Below are 19,457 nucleotides of genomic sequence, written 5' to 3' on the forward strand. Positions count from 1 at the left end.
AATACTCTTCGGGGCATTGGTGTGGACTTGTTGGGCTGAAGGTCCTGTTTCCACACTTTAGGGATTCTTTAAAAAAAATTGCTTCTCCTCATTCTTCCTATCAAAATGTATCATTTCACACTTTCCTCCATTAAATTTTATTTGCCACGTGTCTGCACGTTGTGCCCATCAATTTCCTCTTGAATCTATCACTACCTTTTTCACAGTTCACAATGTTTAGAAGCTTCAGACTCAGAAAATTTTGAAAAAGTGCAAGACGTTCATGCAGATTAAGAAATGCAGCTATCCTCATACTAATTCCTTGGATACTCCACTATATATCTTTAGTCCAAGCATTTTGGAATGTTCATATTCTGCCAAGGCTAACTATATACATGTAAAGTTTTGTGATACTCATTCTTGTACCTTCGCTTTGATATTCGTGGCAGACAAATTTTAGACAAAGCCAGAAATCACGCAACACGAGGTTGTAGCCCAACAGGTTTATTTGAAATCACAAGCTTTTGGAGTGTAGCCCCTTCGCCACCCTGTCCAACACTGGCATCTCCACATCATGATTTGTAGAGATTGGGAAGATACATTTTACTTTGAGAATGGCAGACTGATTTAGTTGTTGCTGTAGAGTGATGGATCAGTTCCTCACACACTAATTTTTTCAATCTTGGATACTAGGTTAGAGGCAGGTGTTTTCCCTTTTTGGAAAAAGAATCATGTTAGGCTACTCTTCCCAGAGCTACTGTTGGATTATGGGGAACAACATTGTAAGAGACTTGAGAGTAGTTTTATGCATTGCTGATTTAGCGATGCAGAGTAACCCAGGAGGCCTGTTGAGGGGAAATGTGAGAAACTATGATGTGTTGAACAAGCTACTCAGCTTCCCCCCCTAAATTATTTAATAAATTGTCTTCTCCTACAATACTTTTGAACTCTCTATTCTATTCTCCCAAGATCAAAGCTATGCAAATTGGACAAGATGTCTTGACACCTGAATGTTTATTTTGTCAATTGCACTATTGTTGTGGTAATGGAGATGGCAGTGAATGTTATCAGCACCATTCAGAATACTTGGTGTGCAAAGGCAATTGATGTGTATGTATTTTTTTAAAAAAGCAATAAACAATTAGGTTGCTCTCCTGAAGGTTTAAACTGACTAATGGAAAATCCTCTGGAAAGAGCTCACATTTTATGATTTATTTTTAAGAAGCTGTATTGAAATAGTGTTAATCGGCACTGCAACATGGTGTTTAGAATCTACCTTGTTAAACAACAATGTACATTAAAATGAGCAGATTTGCATAATTATAATAAACAGCTTAAAGTTTTGAACAAAAACAACATTGTTGGAAGAGCTGTACTGAACCAGTACAGGGAAGCTACATAAGCATAATCACGGATTTAGAAAAGTGTCAGCGCTTAAGTCTCCATTTTGTTTTCTGATCAGTTTGATTAATTGTTCAGTTCTTATAATAATCATTTTCTACCAGAGTACTGTTAATTGTTTTTCATACTTGTTTGGTTAATGAGCTTATTTCTCTGGTCAGTTTTGAATTTTTAAGTTTAAAAGTAACATTTCAGAATATTGCTGTGCAACTAATTTTCTATGCCCTTTGGAATATATAGACCAATGCATGACTAGATTGATTATATTTTTGTTTACTTTACCAGGGAAATACAGAATGAATATATCAAATAAAACAAGGTATATTCAGCCAATTCTTTCCATTCTTTCAGATTACCAATGATAGCATTTTTTAATTTCAGTTTTTAACATTTAGCTCATCAGCCAAAATAGACTTCAGCCTAGTATCAGATTCTGAATGTGGGCAACTCTATAAGCTTAGTAGCTAAATTCCTGGTATATTCCTCAAACTCAAAGCTGTCTAATTTGAACAAGCTAACTGCTGGTCGTCTTTATAGTTTGAAAGAAAATATCCCAGATGTCACCATGATCATCCCCAGATATTTCCTGTCCCTTCGGCAGGACAGATCCAGCAGAGGTGGCAGCACAGTGGTACAGGGAGTTACCATGGGAATCATTAACACTGACTGCAGACCCTATGAAGTCTCATGGCTTCAAGTTAAACATGGGCAAAAAGCATCCTGCTGATTACCACAGATTGTCCGCCCTTGGCTGATGAATCAGTACTGCTCCATGTTGAACAACACTTGGGAGAAGCATTGAGGGTGTCATGGGTACAAAATGTACTCTGGGTGGGGGATTTCAAGGTCCTTCACTAAGAGTAGCTTGACAGCAGCAGTACTGATTGAGCTTGGGTGTGTCCTAAAGAACACAGCTGCTAGACTGGGTCTGCATCTGGTGGTGCAGAACCAGCACCAATACTTGACTTCATCCATACCTATCTGTCAGCTGCAGATGCATCTGCCATGATACTTCTGGTAAGAGTGACCTTGTGAAGCCAAAGTTTTGTCTTCATATTGAGAATACCTTTAACCGAGCTAAATGAAATGGATTTCAAATACGTATAGCAACTCAAGACTGAGAATCCATTAACATTGTGAAAAATCAACAGCTGCAGAGTTCCACTCCAGCTCACTCTTAACCTCATGACATGGCATACCCCCTTACTCAACATTTAGCATCAAACCTGGAATGAACTCTGGTTCAATGGAGAGTGAATTCCAGGAGTCCCAAGCATACCTAAAAATGAGATGTCAACCTGGTGCAGTTACCAAACAGGACTACTTAAGTGCCAAACAGCATAAGGAAAAAGTGATAGAATTAAGTGAGCCCACATTCAATGGATCTGATTGGAGCAGTCCTGCCACACCCAGTTGCAAATGGTTGCAGATTATTCACTCACTGGAGGAGGAGGTACCACAAATATCTCCATTCTCAATGATGGAAGAGCCCAACACATCAGTGCAACAGATAAGGCTGAAGCATTTGTAGCAATCTTCAACCGGAAAAGGTTATAAGAGATAGGATATATAATCATCTAAAAAGGAATAAGTTGATTAGGGATAGTCAACATGGTTTTGTGAAGGGTAGGTCATGCCTCACATGAGTTCTTTGAGAAAGTGACCAAACAGGTGGATGAGGGTCAAACAGTTGATGTAGCGTATATGGATTTCAGTAAGGCATTTGATAAAGTTTCCCATGGTAGGCTATTGCATAAAATACAGAGACATGGGTTTGAGGGTGATTTAGGCGTTTGGATCAGAAATTGGCTAGCTGAAAGAAGACAAAGGGTTGTGGTTGATGGGCAGTGTTCATCCTGGAGTTCAGTTACTCGTGGTGTACCTCAAGGATCTGTTTTGAGTTCACTGCTATTTGTCATTTTCAGATGACCTGGATGAGGGTTAGAAGAATGGGCTAGTAAATTTGCGGATGACACTGAGGTCAGTAGAGTTGTGGACCATGCAGAAGGATATTGATAAGCTGCAGAGCTAGGCTAAGAGGCGGCCAATGGAGTATAATGTGGAAAAGTGAGAGGTGATTCTCTTTGGAAAGAATAACAGGAATTCAGAGTACTGGGCTAATAGTAAGATTCTTGGTAATGTAGATGAGCAGAGGGACCTCAGTGTCCATGTACATACATCCCGCAAAGTTGCCACCTGCATTATAGGAAGCTTTGGAAAGGGTTCAGAGGAGATTTACTTGAATGTTGCCTGGTATGGATGGAAGGCCTTACAAGAAAAGGCTGAGGCACTTAAGGCTGTTTTCATTGGAGAGAAGAAGGTTGAGAGGTGACTTAATTGAGACAAATAAGATAATCAGAGGGTTAGATAGGGTGGACATAGAGAGCCATTTCCTCAGATGGTGATGGCTAACACAAGGGGGCATAATTTTAAATTGAGGGATGATAGATATAGGACAAATGTCAGAGATAGTTTCTTTACTCAGAGAGTAGTAGGGGCGTGGAATGCAACAGTAATAGACTCGCCAACTTTAAGGGTATTTAAATGGTCATTGGATAGACGTGGATGAAAATGAAATAGTATAGGTTAGATGGGCTTCAGATTGTTTTCACAGGTTGGTGCAATATCGAGGGCTGAAGGGCCTGTACTGTGCTGTAACGCCTTACATTCTAAATGCTGAGTGGATGATCCATCTTGGTCTTCTCCAATGGTCTCCAGCATCATAGATACCAGTCTTCCGCTAATTTGATTCACTCCATGTGATATGTAGAAATGGTTGGAGGTACTAAATAGTATCACGTTAATGTTTCCCTTGTTTGTTGATGCTTTGAGTTTAATGGAGGATTGTTCGTTATTGAGGATATTGAATGAAGTTTTCCAAATCTGCTTTCGTGCAAATCCAAATATTCTATGTCAACACAAATATAGAAGGTGTTATGTGACTACATCATTTAGTGAACGAGTTAGTGAAAATGAAACATGAGCCCCTGAAAACCAAAAAGCAGCTCTTGAGAAGCGTGCTCCAACAGAATTATTTTTGACATCTGGATGGCAATTTCACTTTTTGAAATATGAGCTTCTTGGAGAGATAAACTGTGCATAAATGTAAAAACAGCACATGAAGATATTTAGCTGCTGAAAGCTAGATTTTACCTGGTTCCAAAAAAAATGAAAACAATTTCCATCTTGATAAATTCCTGGTAATGCTATATCCCAGAAACCAGTACTTCACTCAACTACTGCTCTTACAGAAATGGTTTATTAAGAGCTTCATCTGAATGTTTCAGGAATTCAATGTTTAATTCTTGTACTTATAAATATGGACATTTTAAAATAGCTACTGATGCTTGTTTTAATCACCCACCCCCAGTCCTGAAGAAGGGTTATAACCCAAGTGTTGACTTCTCCACCTCCTGATGCTCTCTGGCTTGCTGTGTTATTTCAGCCTCCTGCTTGTCTGTTTTAATAAGGCTAGCCATGATAGTAGATAAATGTAATACTTGCATCAGTTAGTCAAAATGAACTTGTCAGCATGTCCCTTTCTCACTGTAAAACTGGATGGAAAATCTTGAAAAGATTGACCTGCATTTATCTTTCACTTACAATTTCTCATGGACTTTGAAAAATGAAATACAGTTATTAATGCAAGCAGATACAGTAACTATTGTGCACACAGTAAAATGCAGTATCTCTCAAACAGCAATGAAATTGAAGATCATTCATTTTGCATTTCCTTTAAGCATTGGCATATTAAAGAGAAATATTGATCTGGAAACCTTTCCAGTCTCTTCATTAGTGCAGGAACTTCTTAATACCTCTCTCAAGTATTGCACTGGGCTGTCATTGTCACTGTGGAGATCTATCCAACAACCTTCTCATTAGAAAGTAAAAATTAATTGGATGTAAAGAAACACATTTGCAAACTCATGATGGTGCAAAAATTATTGATTACTTAAACGTAGAATGTTAATTGTACAACATACTGCAATAGTAGTAGAGGGTAGACAGGAGCAAGAGTTTCTAGAGTGTGTTCAGGAAACTTTTCTCAGCGGTATGTTTTCAGTTGAATGAGAAAGATAGCTTTGCTCATACCTGATTCTGAGGTATGAGATGAACCAAGCAGATCAAGTGTCTTTGGAAGAATACTTAAGTGTTAATGTTCACTGCATCGTAAGGTTTAGGCTGACTACAGAAAAGAATAATGAACAAGCCAGATTTGGAATAATTAATTGGTAGAAAGCCAACTTTAATGCAGTAAGGTGGGATCTGGATTGAATAAATTGGAGTCAAAGGTTGGCAGGAGATACTGTAAAACTGTTGGTGTCGTTTGATGCGATGCTACACAATAGATTTGAGAGCAGAGTTCAAGCTCATAGAATTAAAGAAACATGGAAGCAAAATTGTCTGAGACAAGAAGCAGAGAATAATAGTCAATGGATGTTTTTTGGATTGGGGGATAATTTGTAACAAAGTTCGCAGAGATCAATGTTGGAAGCTGTCTTTTCTGATATATTTTAGGCAGTTTCTGCTGACACTCTCAGCGAAATAAAACTGAACATTTGTGCTAATGTGGCAAACGCATAATTCCAGTCCTGCAACAACGATATGTAAGAGTTTGATTATGTCATAAGCAAAGGCCACGCTGTGCATGTACAGAATAGAATGCAATATTGAAATGAGATTCAGTATTTGGAGGGGAGGAGAGGAGGGTGAGGACTGAGGGAGAAAAGAGTGACAATTTAATCAGTGGAATGGTTTCCATGCATTGGTGTCAGCAAATATAGCCTACAGTTATCACAAGATCTTCATACTTAAATTCTAATTCACTTGAAATAAAGGCCACTCTACAATTTATTATTTAATTCCTTGCTCCATCTGCATGCTGACTTAGTCTTTCTTGTGCAAAGATGCCCCAAATCTCTGAATGTCAACACTTGAAAATTTGCTACCATTGAAAAAATGTTGTTGTCCCATTTTTCCTGTTCAAGAAGGAATCTTGGACTGCCCACATTATATTCCATCTTCCTGTTCTTGCCCATTCAGTTATCCTGTCTTTATCCCTTTATAGCGTCTTGGTATTGTTTTGGCTAACTGAGCAATGTGCTGGAAATCAAGATCCACCTTCCCGGAGTCATCAGAAATGTATGAATATTTTGTAAAACTATTCAGTCCCCAGTTTATCTGACTGACAAAATAAAATACTTACCAGCTTTCTGTGCTTAACAAGAACAGTTTTATTTATTATGAACAAATTGCCTTCAGTGACAATTAAAAAGTATGAATTTCTCATTTCTCTATAACTTAAGCTCTACTCCATTTTAAATTTCCCCTCTTACATACAGGCCCATAGAGACAGAGAATGCACAGAGTGTTTTGGGGTGGGAAAGGAAAAAGTAATCAGGGAAACACAGTTGAATAGCACCGGTGTGGACCGGAGGTTTCAATGAGTTGTTTTCTTTCCCTTCCTTTCAATTCTTTGATGTTAACACAAAGTTATTTGCACACTGATGTTCAATCTTTCACTTAGTTGTTGAGAAATTTCCACATTTAAGTGTCTCTGAAGGTGATTTCCCCATTTTCAACAGAGATTTGGAGAAAGTGGTGAGTAGAAGACAGCTAGCTCCACACAGGGGAGAGAGAGAGAGAGATACAGAAAAAGGTTCTTTAATGCTTCGTCTTTGTAGAACAATGATTTTTTTGCTGCACTGGCTCCACACTATTTCATTATTTAGAACTGCCTTCAGGTTTTGAAAGACTGCATGTCATTCTGTTTACCATACCATTTTGACCGTTTCTGTCATAAATTTGTTCATGTCCATGTTTTAGAATCAAAGACCAATGCACTTTTAGTTTGATGATTAATTTTCATTAATTTTATGAGATGCGGGTTTGGTTGGATAGAATATTGTCTAAGATGGAACAATGTTTTACATTGATTTTCATCACCTTTGCACAAAATTCGTGGCACACTGGTTGAAAGCTGTTGAACTACACAATTGAGTACTTCAGCTACAACTTGAATCATAAGTTTTTAGAATATTATTATTATATAGATATTTTTATTGGGAATTTAACATTTTGACAAATTTACAAAAATAAGCAGAATTTTCAAGCACAAACATTAATATAAAAATAGATCTTAAATATATAATCATCAAAATTCAACTAATCCACAATCATCCAGAGTGTATAGTTGAGTCGCTTACATCCTTCAAATAAGAGAAAATGTTCTCTAATACACTCATAACAGAATGATAAAAAGGAAGCTATTTCCAAACAATAAGAACAAACAAAAAAAAATTAAACATGTTTGAATGGAGATCTTCCCCCTTGTTCTCAGGGGGCCTTACTACCTTTCCAACGTTCCACCATATCCTCTCCCAAACAGTGTCCCACCCTCGACCCGGGCGCTCCTTAATAGGATTTAGATATAATACCGAGCTAGAGTTAACAGTGAGCGCCGCACCCCCACCCCTCCCCACCCATACCTGAGTATATCTAATAGCATCAATGCCACGTACAAACACACATAACTATAAAATTACAACTCCAACAGATTACAGTTAAGTATAATAACATAGCAAGGAAGACAACCCCGCTCCCAGAGGCAAAAGTAAAGTAGAATAAAGTATCCATTTCTCCCCATGGAGTGTGGGAGAGGCAAGCCAACATAAATTGTCTCTTACGATTTATTTAACCGAGTCTAAAAGTTTCTTGGCCTCTTCCGATGATCTAAAATTATACTCGGATCCTTTGTGGGTAAAGCATAACGTCGCTGGGTAGCGTAAGGTGTATTGAATATCTTAGTCTCTTAAACATTTCTTCACCTCATCAAACGCCTTCCTTCTTCGTGCCAAAGCCGGGGAGAAGTCCTGAAATAACATAATCTTGGATCCTTCATGGATCATAGCTTTAGGATCCTTTCCAAGCTTTCTGGAGGCATCCAGGAGTATCTGCCTCTCCCTATAACTCTGCAGCCGGAACAGGACCGGGCGTGGGCGCTGGTTTGGGCCAGATCCGCGTGCTGCGACCCGGTAGGCCCACTCCACCCTTACCCGGTCAGTTTCAGCCCCCAGGTTTAAAAGCTGGGGCAGCCATCGCTCCAGAAATGCTGCTAACTGTCCTTTCCCTTCTTGCTCTTGAAGGCCCAGCAACCGAATATTTTTTCTCCGATTTCTGTTGTCAATATCATCGATGTAAATTTCAAAGGCCCGGACTCTCTGCTCCAGAGCTCGCACCTGTTCTGCAGCTGTTTGAGCTGCAGCCTCAGAGGTCGTGGCCTTTAGTTCTGCCCCCTCCACTCGGCCCTGCAGCTCCTCCATGGTTTGATTCTGTTTCTGCAGCTTTTCTTCGAATGCATTCCATCTCTGTCGGGATTCTGCAATGAAATTGACGAGTGTCAATTCCAATCTGGCAATCATCTCTACAAGGCCTGTTTTTACATCAGCTGCAGCCGGAGGAGAGGAGGGTGGGGGAGGGGTCTTTGTTTTCTGAGAGCTGCGGGGTCCCTTTGATTTACTCATTATCCACTCAGTATTAGACTGTTTAAATATAATATTCAGCAGCTAATTAAGATTAAAGAAATTTTTTGGGTGGTTTGGCAAGTGTGGTGGGGGCAGGAAACCCACTTTACCCAGGTTTTGGGAAGGGCTCTGTAGACTCAGACTTGCTGAGTCGCTGCCATCTTGGATCTCCAAGTTTTTAGAATATATCTGGGGCATTTCTAAAACCAAACAGCATGCCTGGACATTGATATATTCCATCTGGTATAACAAAGACAGATATCTCCTTAGCTCTTGATACTTAAGGCACCCCTTTAGTAGGTCAATTTTAGAAAGTAACAGGCTGTCAACCTTATCAATACAATCTTCTCATCAAAAAATTGGAGTACAAATTCCATTTTCATGACTGAATTTGCTTTTCTGAAGTTTGCAGAATCTAGTTGATTCATCCAGTTTGGGATATAACACCACTGATTAACTCCAGCTACTTTGGCTATGTTCCCTCAAGCTTTTCTCCACCGTGTATTAAATCTTTGTTTCTATCTGAGCTTGTTTCTCTGGGCTCAACCTCAAGGCTCAGTGGTTAGCACTGCTGCCTCACAGCATCAGGATCCCCAGTTTGATTCCAGTCTCGGGTGACTGTCTGTCTGGAGTTTGCACATTCTCCCTGTGTCTGCGTGGGTTTCTTCTGGGTGTTCCGGTTTCCTCCCACTGTCCAAAGATGTGCAGGCGTGATGAATTGGCTGTGCTAAATTGCCCGTAGTGTTAGGTGCATTAGTCAGAGGGAAATGGATCTGGGTGGGTTACTCTTCAGAGGGTCGTTGTGGACTGATTGGACCGAAGGGCCTGTTTCCACACTGTAGGGAATCTAATCTAATCTAATCTAATTAAGCAATGGAATATTGTTTTGCTGACAGATTAAGGTTGAAACTTCTAGGGCGGCATGGTGGCTCAGTGTTTAGCACTGTTGCCTCACAGCGTCAGGGACCCGGGTTTGATTCCTGCCTTGGGCGACTGTGTGGAGCTTGCACGTTCTCCCTGTGTCTGCGTGGGTTTCCTCTAGGTGCTCCGGTTTCCTCCCACAATCCAAAGATGTGCAGGTTAGGTGAATTGGCTGTGCTAAATTGCCCATAGTGTGAAGTACGTTAGTCAGGAGTAAATGTAGGGGAATGGATCTGGTGGCTTACTCTTCAGAGGGTGGTGTGGACTAGTTGGGCCGAAAGGCCTATTTCCACACTGCAAGCAGTCTAATCTTAACCAATAACCAATAATATTTTATCAGCACTGAATCTTCTAACATCCGCATAATGTTCAGTTAACATAATAGAGCCACGTGTATTTTTAGAGATTTCCTTATACTTCCAAAGTGGCCTTGCTAGATTTTTCCGTTGTGTTTCTTTCAAATATGTAAACAGTGTCTTACCTATATTTTCTGTATTGACTAGTTGAATTGTAGGAAGTACGCATTGTGAGCTATCTACCTTTCACGCCTCATTCTTATTGTCTTCAACGATCTCCACTACTGTTACCACCTGACATATTTATTCAGCATGTTTGTGTGACATAACCAATTCTTTTTCCCACGTTCAGGAACATCTATCAGATAAGCCACTTTACTTACCCTTCTAACCAGCTTGCATGGATTACTAAATTTTGTTTTCAGAGGTTCACCTGGTCAAGGGAACAATACCAAAACTCAGCTTCTGCAAGAAATGTTCCGATCATAGCGTGTTTATGTGCTCATTCTTTCATTTTGGTACTGAATATTTTAAATGTTCTTGTGCTACTTCATTTGTTCCTGCAAGTCTCTGTAAACACACTTATTCACAGCCTTTTCAGTAAGCACACATTACAGATTCAATGGGCTGAAAGACCTTTTCATATCATCTGAATCAGTGAACATGGAAACGTTAGAGAGTTTGTCTTTTGCTTTCAGAAATACCCCTTTAATCAGTTTTAGTCGACCTCTTATCTCATCGCTACAGAATAATTCAAATGGACTCAATGCAGTAGATTCATTTGGGTATGTCTAGTGGGAAATAATAAGAAATTTGGCCCTTTGTCACAATATTGTGGGCACTCGTGACAATATGCTTTAGTCATAGTTTTGAGAGTCTAATTATATCCCTTCAGAGCACCCTGTGTTTACGGATGATGTGCAATTGATTCCAATTGTTAGATATTTAGTCCTGGAAAATGTTTGACCTAAAGTTAGAACATAAAGTTGATGATACTGTATTTCAATTGGTAGGCCATAGTGAGTTTAAAAAAAACTGAGTTAATGTTTTCACTACTACCTCAGCTGTAATTGTCTTAAAGTAATAGTTTCTAGAAATGAGGTGTCATGTTCATAAGGTTTTTTTTGTTTCTGGTGATAGTCCTTCAAAAACTACTAACATGGGATTGAATGTTTCTCCAAAATCAGGTACATATTTCATAAATTGCACTCCATTCTTTTGATGTTTGGCCAGATTAAAATACTTGTTTATCACTGTTTGAATTTTCTGTATTCCTATGTGTTTTACCGCAGAAATGTCACGTGCTATGTTTGCAATATTTCAGTAGTACCACAATCTAATGAACAGCCATCCATTTCTCACCTGCAGGTCTTTGAGAGTTCTTCATTTCCTCATCAGGACTCAATTCTTAATGCAATAGCACCGTGAAATTCCTTCAGCCTCAGCTTCAGTGTGATCTGTCTGCACTAACTGATTAACTCTGGATCTGCTTTCTGAGCCTCAATTAATAAAGACATGTGAAGTACTTGCTGAAATTATCCTCATTATTAAGGCAAACTTTGGGTACTCTAAAATCCAGCTGTGAAACTTTGATCCCTGGTGATTGCTTGATTTATTTATCGTCACGTGTACCAAATAACAGTGAAAAACTTTGTTTACCAGCAGTACTGGCAGATCATAGTAAGCAAGCATACAGGTTACACTGCACAGGGTGTACATGAGCCAAAATTAACATTAGCAAGATCAACATTATTTGAGGCTAGAGAGTCTATTCATCAGTCTAATAATAGCTGGGAAGAAACTGTACCTGAACTTGCTAGTACATGTCTTCTGCCTGATGGAGGAGGTTCTCGATCATTACTGGGATATGATGGGTTTTTGATGATGTTGCGAGCTGTGTTAATGGAGTCCATGGATGGAAGGGTCTTTTGTGATGGTCTGGGCTATGCACACCACCTTCTGTGGTTTCTTATGGTTCTGGGCAGAGTAGTTGTTGAATCAGGCCGTTATGCACCTGGACAGTATGATTTCCGTGGTGCATTTGTAAAAGTTGGTGAGGCTCTTTATGGACATGCCAAATTTCCTGATTCGTCTGAAGAAGAAGAGGCGTTGTTCTTGACCATCATATCCTTATGGGGATTCCAGGACAGATTGTCTGTTATCATCAGTCCGAGGAACCATACTTTGTTCAGCTATTTCTGCGATCAACAGACACAGTAGGGAACATAAAACCTGGAACCTTTACCTGTAATTGTTCCATGTCTTTAACTTCCCTTGAGTTTTCTGTGATTATGGGTGAAGGTATAACTAACCTCCACTCCAGCTAAGTCATTACCCAAAGCTAAGTCCAAACCGTCCACTGATACCTTTCTAAACTACTACTACTGGCACTGATCCAGATAAGAAATCACGCTCCATTTGCACTTTGAACAGTAAAACTGGGATATGCTCTCCACCTTTCCCAAATATGAATACTTTTAAATTCATTTTACTCTTTGGAGGGGAAGTTAGTCCAGCAAAAAGAATGGCTTCTTGATTCCTGTTGCATAGTTATGGATTTTGCTGCATAATTTGAAGCAAAAAGAGATGTCTTTCCTTTTGTTTAAAAATCCTCTCAACTACCTTATTCATCTCACATTAACATATAGAATTTTTTTATCTGGTTGTCATTAAAGCTACAGTTTGATGCGTTCCCTTTTCAGCCTTTTTCTTATGAACCCCAATAGATCCACGGGCTTCACTCTCAACTTCGAGCTTTCTGAACATGGTGACCCACTTTATTAAAGTGGAGGCACTTAGGCCTTTGGTTTGCACCTCCACCCTCAATACTTACCCTTCTGATATGTGATAGAGATCTTGGAGGCTTCCCAGATGTCCTTTCTTGACTCTGCAACTTGCCTTCCTTTTACTGTGTTATCTTTTACCCTCTTTGAATTTATGAGGATGATGGGGAAAAAAAATAGCTTTGAAGTGATTATAATGAGGTCAGCCAGGTGGCCCTTATAGAATATTATTTCCCTGGTTGGGGCTGTTAATCTGGTACAGTCAGGGAGCCCTGGCTGGCAGATATAAAGAAGATTGCCAACGGTTCTGTTCACTCTGACAACTGGCTGTGAGAGAGCTGGATCAGTATCAAGGGTTCTCCATGTGTTTAAAAAAAATGGATGATACCAGCCTCTGTGGAGTTATTTCAATGATGACAAAAGACAAAACACACTGCTAAAGAAATTCACTCATGAGTTATCTTTGAGTTGGGGTATGCATTTAGATTAGATTAGATTACTTACAGTGAGGAAACAGGCCCTTCGGCCCAACAAGTCCACACCGACCCTCTGAAGAGCAACCTATCCAGACCCATTCGCCTACATTTACCCCTACACCTAACACTACAGGCAATTTAGCATGGCCAATTCACCTAACCTGCACATATTGGGAGGAAACCAGAGCATCCGGAGGAAACCCACGCAGACACAGAGAGAATGTGCAAATTCCACACAGACACATGCCCGAGGCGGGAATTGAACCCGGGTCTCTGGCACTGTGAGGCAGCAGTGCTAACCACTGTACCACCGTGCCGCCCATTTCGGGCATCATGCCGTTATTTGTGAAGTCTGATTCATTCAATCCTGCTGTTCAAGACTGGATCCTGTATGTGGAAAGAATGCTTTTTTCCCCCAGGCAAATGACATTGAGGCAGATTAAAAGCAACGAGTAAAATGCAGCTTTTTCCATTATTAGTAGCCTGGCATTTCCAGAAGCACCATATACTGAAGCCTTGTAAGAGTTGATGGATTTACATAAGGAATATTATGACCCAAAGCTGCCTCCAAATCTGAGATGCTATGACTTTTACTTGGCAGTTCGAAACGAGGGGAATCCATAATGGGATTTTTGATGAGGTTACAACAACTGACAGAGGCATGTGACTTTGGTTTAACCCTTAGTGAGATGTTGAGAGACTGTTTGATATGTGGGATTTGTGATGTAACCATCCAAAAGCACTTACTAGCTGAAGCACAACTGGACTTCAAACAGGCATTATAAGTGGCTTTGTCATAAGAAAATGGGGTAAGTGGAGCATATGAGTTACTGAATATGTTGATGGATGTGAACATCCTTGCCAGGCTGACTGAGCTCTGGGGACACCACTTGAGTAAAGATATTTGCATATCCTCACTCAGGACATAGCCTACAGCAAAATCTCAAAACAAAGCCAGACCTAGCTGAACAGTTAACATTTTCTTCAGGATCTGGGCCGTCAAACCGTTGTAGTTACTGCTGGTATGCGGACTTGAGACAGCAAGAGTCCCACTAGACCTGAAATGAGCCTGAGAACTCATAGGCCATTATCCAGGGCAGTGCACGCTCTGTAAAGTCTACCTACATCTGGCTTGGAACAGTTAAATTGCTTAGCAATATCCAAATCAGAACCAATCCAAGTAAACGTCTAGTTAAATCATCACCAAGTTCTAATGGTGGGTTGATACTGTCAAGGCTGTATCAGTGATTGCAGAATCAGTCTTTAACAAAATTTGCTCTGGTCTCCAACCTTTAAGCTTGTGCAAGATCTCGAGTAGACTGAGAACCTATAACAGAGAACTTTAATAGATTAAGGGTACAATTTTGGTTCTGGTCCCTTATACGAAACAGCTGGTTCAGTTACTGCTGACTTTGGTAAAAGGCTTGGGCCCAAGCCTGCTGGGGCGAAATTAGTTGAGAAAGATTCACCTTGAATGGCTCAACATTTTTTGATGAGAAAATGGCTACCTGAGTGGTCCTAACTAAATACCCAGAAATTTTTCAGGAAGAGAAGCAAGTCCACTATTCCACAAGGCCCACCCAGAACTATTTGCCTTTCTTGCAAAGGTAGAGGCAGAAATCAGGAGGCTGGTAAAGGATGAAATCATCAAACCAGCCCAGTTTGTGGATGGGCAGCACCGATCATACTGATTGTGAAGCCCGACTGGTAGATTCGACTTTGTGGAGATTTTAAACGTAAGGCAAACCACTTCTTGCAGTTGGATAAAGACACAATCCTGAGCATAGAGGACGTGTATGCAAATTTGCCCTTCTTGAAGCTGGATATGAACCATGCATGCCTGCAATTGTGGTTTGATAAGGATGCTCAGAAGTATGCTACAGTTAATAGCCATAATGGTTTGTGCCATTATACAAGACTACTTTCTGGGGTATCATTAGCCTGTACCATTTTTCAGCAAACAATTGAGAACATTTTACAAGGTCTGCCCCAGTTCAGCATCTGCTTGGATGACTTGGTAATAACAGGGAAGGCCATCAGAAGCATTCAGAGAACTTGGACATCGACCTTAGAAGTTTCTCCAAGTCTGGCATATATTTTTCAAGGGAAGAATGTGTGCTCTAGGCACCCCAAGTGACTTACTTCGGCTACAGAGTCGACAAGGTGGCGTTGCATCATTGGACAATAAAGTGAGTGAAATCAAAGATGCCCCGGTTCCCACATCTGTACCAGAACTCAGGTCTGTCTTTAAATTGGTATTCCATTTGCCACCTCCTGAGAAAAAGAACAGGAAATGACATCACTATAGGAAATTATGTCACCACAGGAAATGACGTCACCGACCCAAGGAAACCCAAACATATAAATAGAAAGTGGACTACACCACTAGTGCTTCATCCAGAGGCTCACTGATTATTTTACCTAGTATGGTGACGAAACATCTGAAAATGAACCTTACAGCTCAGCGAACAAACCTACATCTAGAACCTCAACCTTAGCTACAAATATTATCAAAACCCGCTTTGAATTGGTAAATTATCACGGAAAGTTACACAGCCTGGCCTCCATCCTGGTCAGCCTTGGAAATGGTCTCGTAGCCTTCAGTTTGGGTAGATTAGGCGGTCCTGATCAAGCACATAGATGACATGAAAGCTGCAAACTCACTCTAGGTGCAAGAAGTGGGCTACGTGCTGCCTCTATCTGAGACTGAGTCTGAGGAACCGGACTGAGTGTGAAAACGCCCCAGAAGAGGCCTGCAAACAGACCTATGCCCCCCTCAGACTTTCAGGGGGAGGGATGTAGTGGTTGTAACAAGGTCAGCCAGGAGAGCTTCATGGATTAAGTTCCCTGACTGGGGCTATTAAACTGGCTGAACCAGGAAACCCTGGCTTACAAATAAGAACAGGAGTGTCAATGGTTCTGTTACTGTGAGCTGGCTCTGAGGAAGCAGGGCGATTGTCAAGTACCATACATGTGTCAATAAAGGGTGACTTGGTGACGGGATACCTGCCTCTGTAGAGTTATTTCAAGCTTTATGGATTATCTCATAATTGTCAGACTTTACTGCTACCTGTATAACAGTTGCAATGTCTAGGTCTTCTATCCAGGTTCTTATTGCAAAAGGTAAATCAGTTTTTAAATTCTTTCAAAAGAATGATTTCTTTGAATGCATCAATCATGGTTTCAACATTTAATGCTAATATCCACCGAATGAAATAACTTTACTTAAAACTTTCAAATTCAGAACAGACTTTCTTTTGCTGATTCCTCAAATTTTGAAATTTTTTCCTGTATGCTTTAGGAACTAACTCAAATGCACCCAGTGTAGCTTATTTTTACAGTGGTATAATCCCTAGAAATCCTTTGATAGTGAAGCATAAGTTTCTTGCACTTTACCTGACAACTGTGGATAACGTCCAGTTTTCATTAGGCCAATTGATTTGTCATGCTATTTTCTCAACTGACATAGAACATAGAACAATACAGCACAGAACAGGCCCTTCGGCCCACGATGTTGTGCCGAAGATCTATCCTAGATTAAGCACCCATCCATGTACCTATCCAATTGCCGCTTAAAGGTCACCAATGATTCTGACTCTACCACTCCCACGGGCAGCGCATTCCATGTCCCCACCACTCTCTGGGTAAAGAACCCACCCCTGACAACTCCCCTATACCTTCCACCCTTCACCTTAAATTTATGTCCCCTTGTAACACTCTGTTGTACCCGAGGAAAAAGTCTACTCTATCTATTCCTCTGATCATCTTATAAACCTCTATCAAGTCACCCCTCACCCTTCGCCGTTCCAACGAGAAAAGGCCGAGAACTCTCAACCTATCCTCATACGACCTATTCTCCATTCCAGGCAACATCCTGGTAAATCTTCTCTGCACCCTCTCCAAAGCTTCCACATCTTTCCTAAAGTGAGGCGACCAGAACTGCACGCAGTACTCCAAATGTGGCCTAACCAAAGTCCTGTACAGCTGCAACATCACTTCACGACTCTTGAATTCAATCCCTCTGCTAATGAACGCTAATACACCATAGGCCTTCTTACAAGCTCTATCCACCTGAGTGGCAACTTTCAAAGATCTGTGTACATAGACCCCAAGATCCCTCTGTTCCTCCACCTGACTAAGAACTATTCCGCGTTCTTATTTGTTCTTCCAAAATGGACAACCTCACACTTGGCAGGGTTGAACTCCATCTGCCACTCCTCAGCCCAGCTCTGCATCATATCTAAGTCCCTTTGCAGCCGACAACAGCCCTCCTCACTGTCCACAACTCCACCAATCTTCATATCATCTGCAAATTTACTGACCCACCCTTCGACTCCCTCATCCAAGTCATTAATAAAAATTACAAACAGCAGAGGACCCAGAACTGATCCCTGCGGAACTCCACTTGTAACTGGGCTCCAGGCTGAATATTTACCATCTACCACCACTCTCTGACTTCGACCGGTTAGCCAGTTTTCTATCCAATTGGCCAAATTTCCCTCTATCCCATGCCTCCTGACTTTCCGCATAAGCCTACCATGGGGAACCTTATCAAATGCCTTACTAAAATCCATGTACACTACATCCACTGCTCTACCCTCATCCACATGCTTGGTCACCTCCTCAAAGAACTTGTAAGACTTGTAAGGCAAGACGTACCCTTCACAAATCCGTGCTGGCTGTCCCTAATCAAGCAGTGTCTTTCCAGATACTCATAAATCCTATTCCTCAGTACCCTTTCCATTACTTTGCCTACCACAGAAGTAAGACTAACTGGCCTGTAATTCCCGGGGTTATCCCTATTCCCTTGAATAGACATGAAAGATGTTTTCATGACTTTTCCTCAAATCTTAAGTTTCATGCAAACTTAAGCGCTTTCTTGCTGCAATTAGGTTATGACTAGAATAATCACTATCTGAGGCTTCTTTGGCTTCTGAGATCTGCGTTTTCAATATCATTTTAAGCTCAAATTTTTAAATCTCTAGTTTAAGCCTTTTCATTTCCATTTTTATTTGCATTCTTATTTCCCTTTCCTTTCCTTTCCCTGCTTTTCTTTGTCCCTTTCTGCTTTTGCCTTTTTGTTTTCTGCTCTTTGGGATTCCATTTTATAGAAGCAGCCTATACGCAGGATTCATTGAGTAGTTTGCTTACTTTTCCTTTCAATGTTTTGATGTCATAAAGTTGTTTGCATGCCCATGTTTGGTCTTTCATTCACACATGTAAATTCACACAATTCAGAGCCATTTGGAGGTGATTTTTCCTCTTTCAACAATGGATTTATGAAGAAACATAGATAGTAGGGAGAAGTGGAGAGAGAGAGACATACAGAGAATCTTTGATACTTTCCCTTTGCAGACTTGCGAGTGTTCTTGCTACACTGACCCCATACAAGCTATGGTGACCTCCTATTGTGCCAATCAGATGACTCTTAGTTCAAGATACATCAGATCAGTGATGCCTGTTTTTGCTCTTAGTTCCATGAAAAATGCAATATCATATGAAGCATATTTATCTAGTAACCATTCTTTAAAACTACAGCAATCTCTTTGCACAGCCCCTTTGGTTTAAAGCAATATCGTCCTTTTCTGTGCACAGTCCAAAGATCAAGAAAATTTTTAAAAAGTGTTCTTTACAGTATTCTCATTTAGCTTTATATCATCACCAAATTTGTGTGTGTTACCCCTGTCTCCAAGTGATTTATGTACATTATAAATAGCTAAGGCCATGGCACTGGTTCTCTAGCACCCTATTTGTTTCAGCCTTCAAGACTATTTGTTGATAGTATTGACAGATTATCTTTTATGTGAAGCTATTATGCTTTTCCACCTTTCATTACTGTCCTGAAATGGTGAGGTTGTGAAAGCTCAGCCACGTTACCTGGCTTTCTGTGAATGCCTGTCCAAGAACAGAGAACCACCACTTGATTAATACACTTCAACAGTACTGTTTTTATTCAAGACTGTCAGTATACGAATATACAAACAATCCTGGGAGAAAAGCCACTTAGACCACGCTGGGTACTAAAGAGTGGATTCTCTCACCGTTGATAGGGAAAGTTGTTACATTTATACATAACTT

At 40.4% G+C, this 19,457-nt stretch overlaps 1 protein-coding gene across 4 annotated transcripts in view; it reads left to right on the forward strand.

Moving 5' to 3' along the window:
* The window catches only part of mad1l1 (mitotic arrest deficient 1 like 1), an 897,160-nt gene that overhangs the window by 442,488 nt on the left and 435,215 nt on the right, over positions 1-19,457 (forward strand). The window lies entirely within an intron of this gene.

Source organism: Hemiscyllium ocellatum, chromosome 20, assembly GCF_020745735.1.
Source record: "Hemiscyllium ocellatum isolate sHemOce1 chromosome 20, sHemOce1.pat.X.cur, whole genome shotgun sequence".
Lineage (NCBI taxonomy): Eukaryota > Metazoa > Chordata > Chondrichthyes > Orectolobiformes > Hemiscylliidae > Hemiscyllium > Hemiscyllium ocellatum.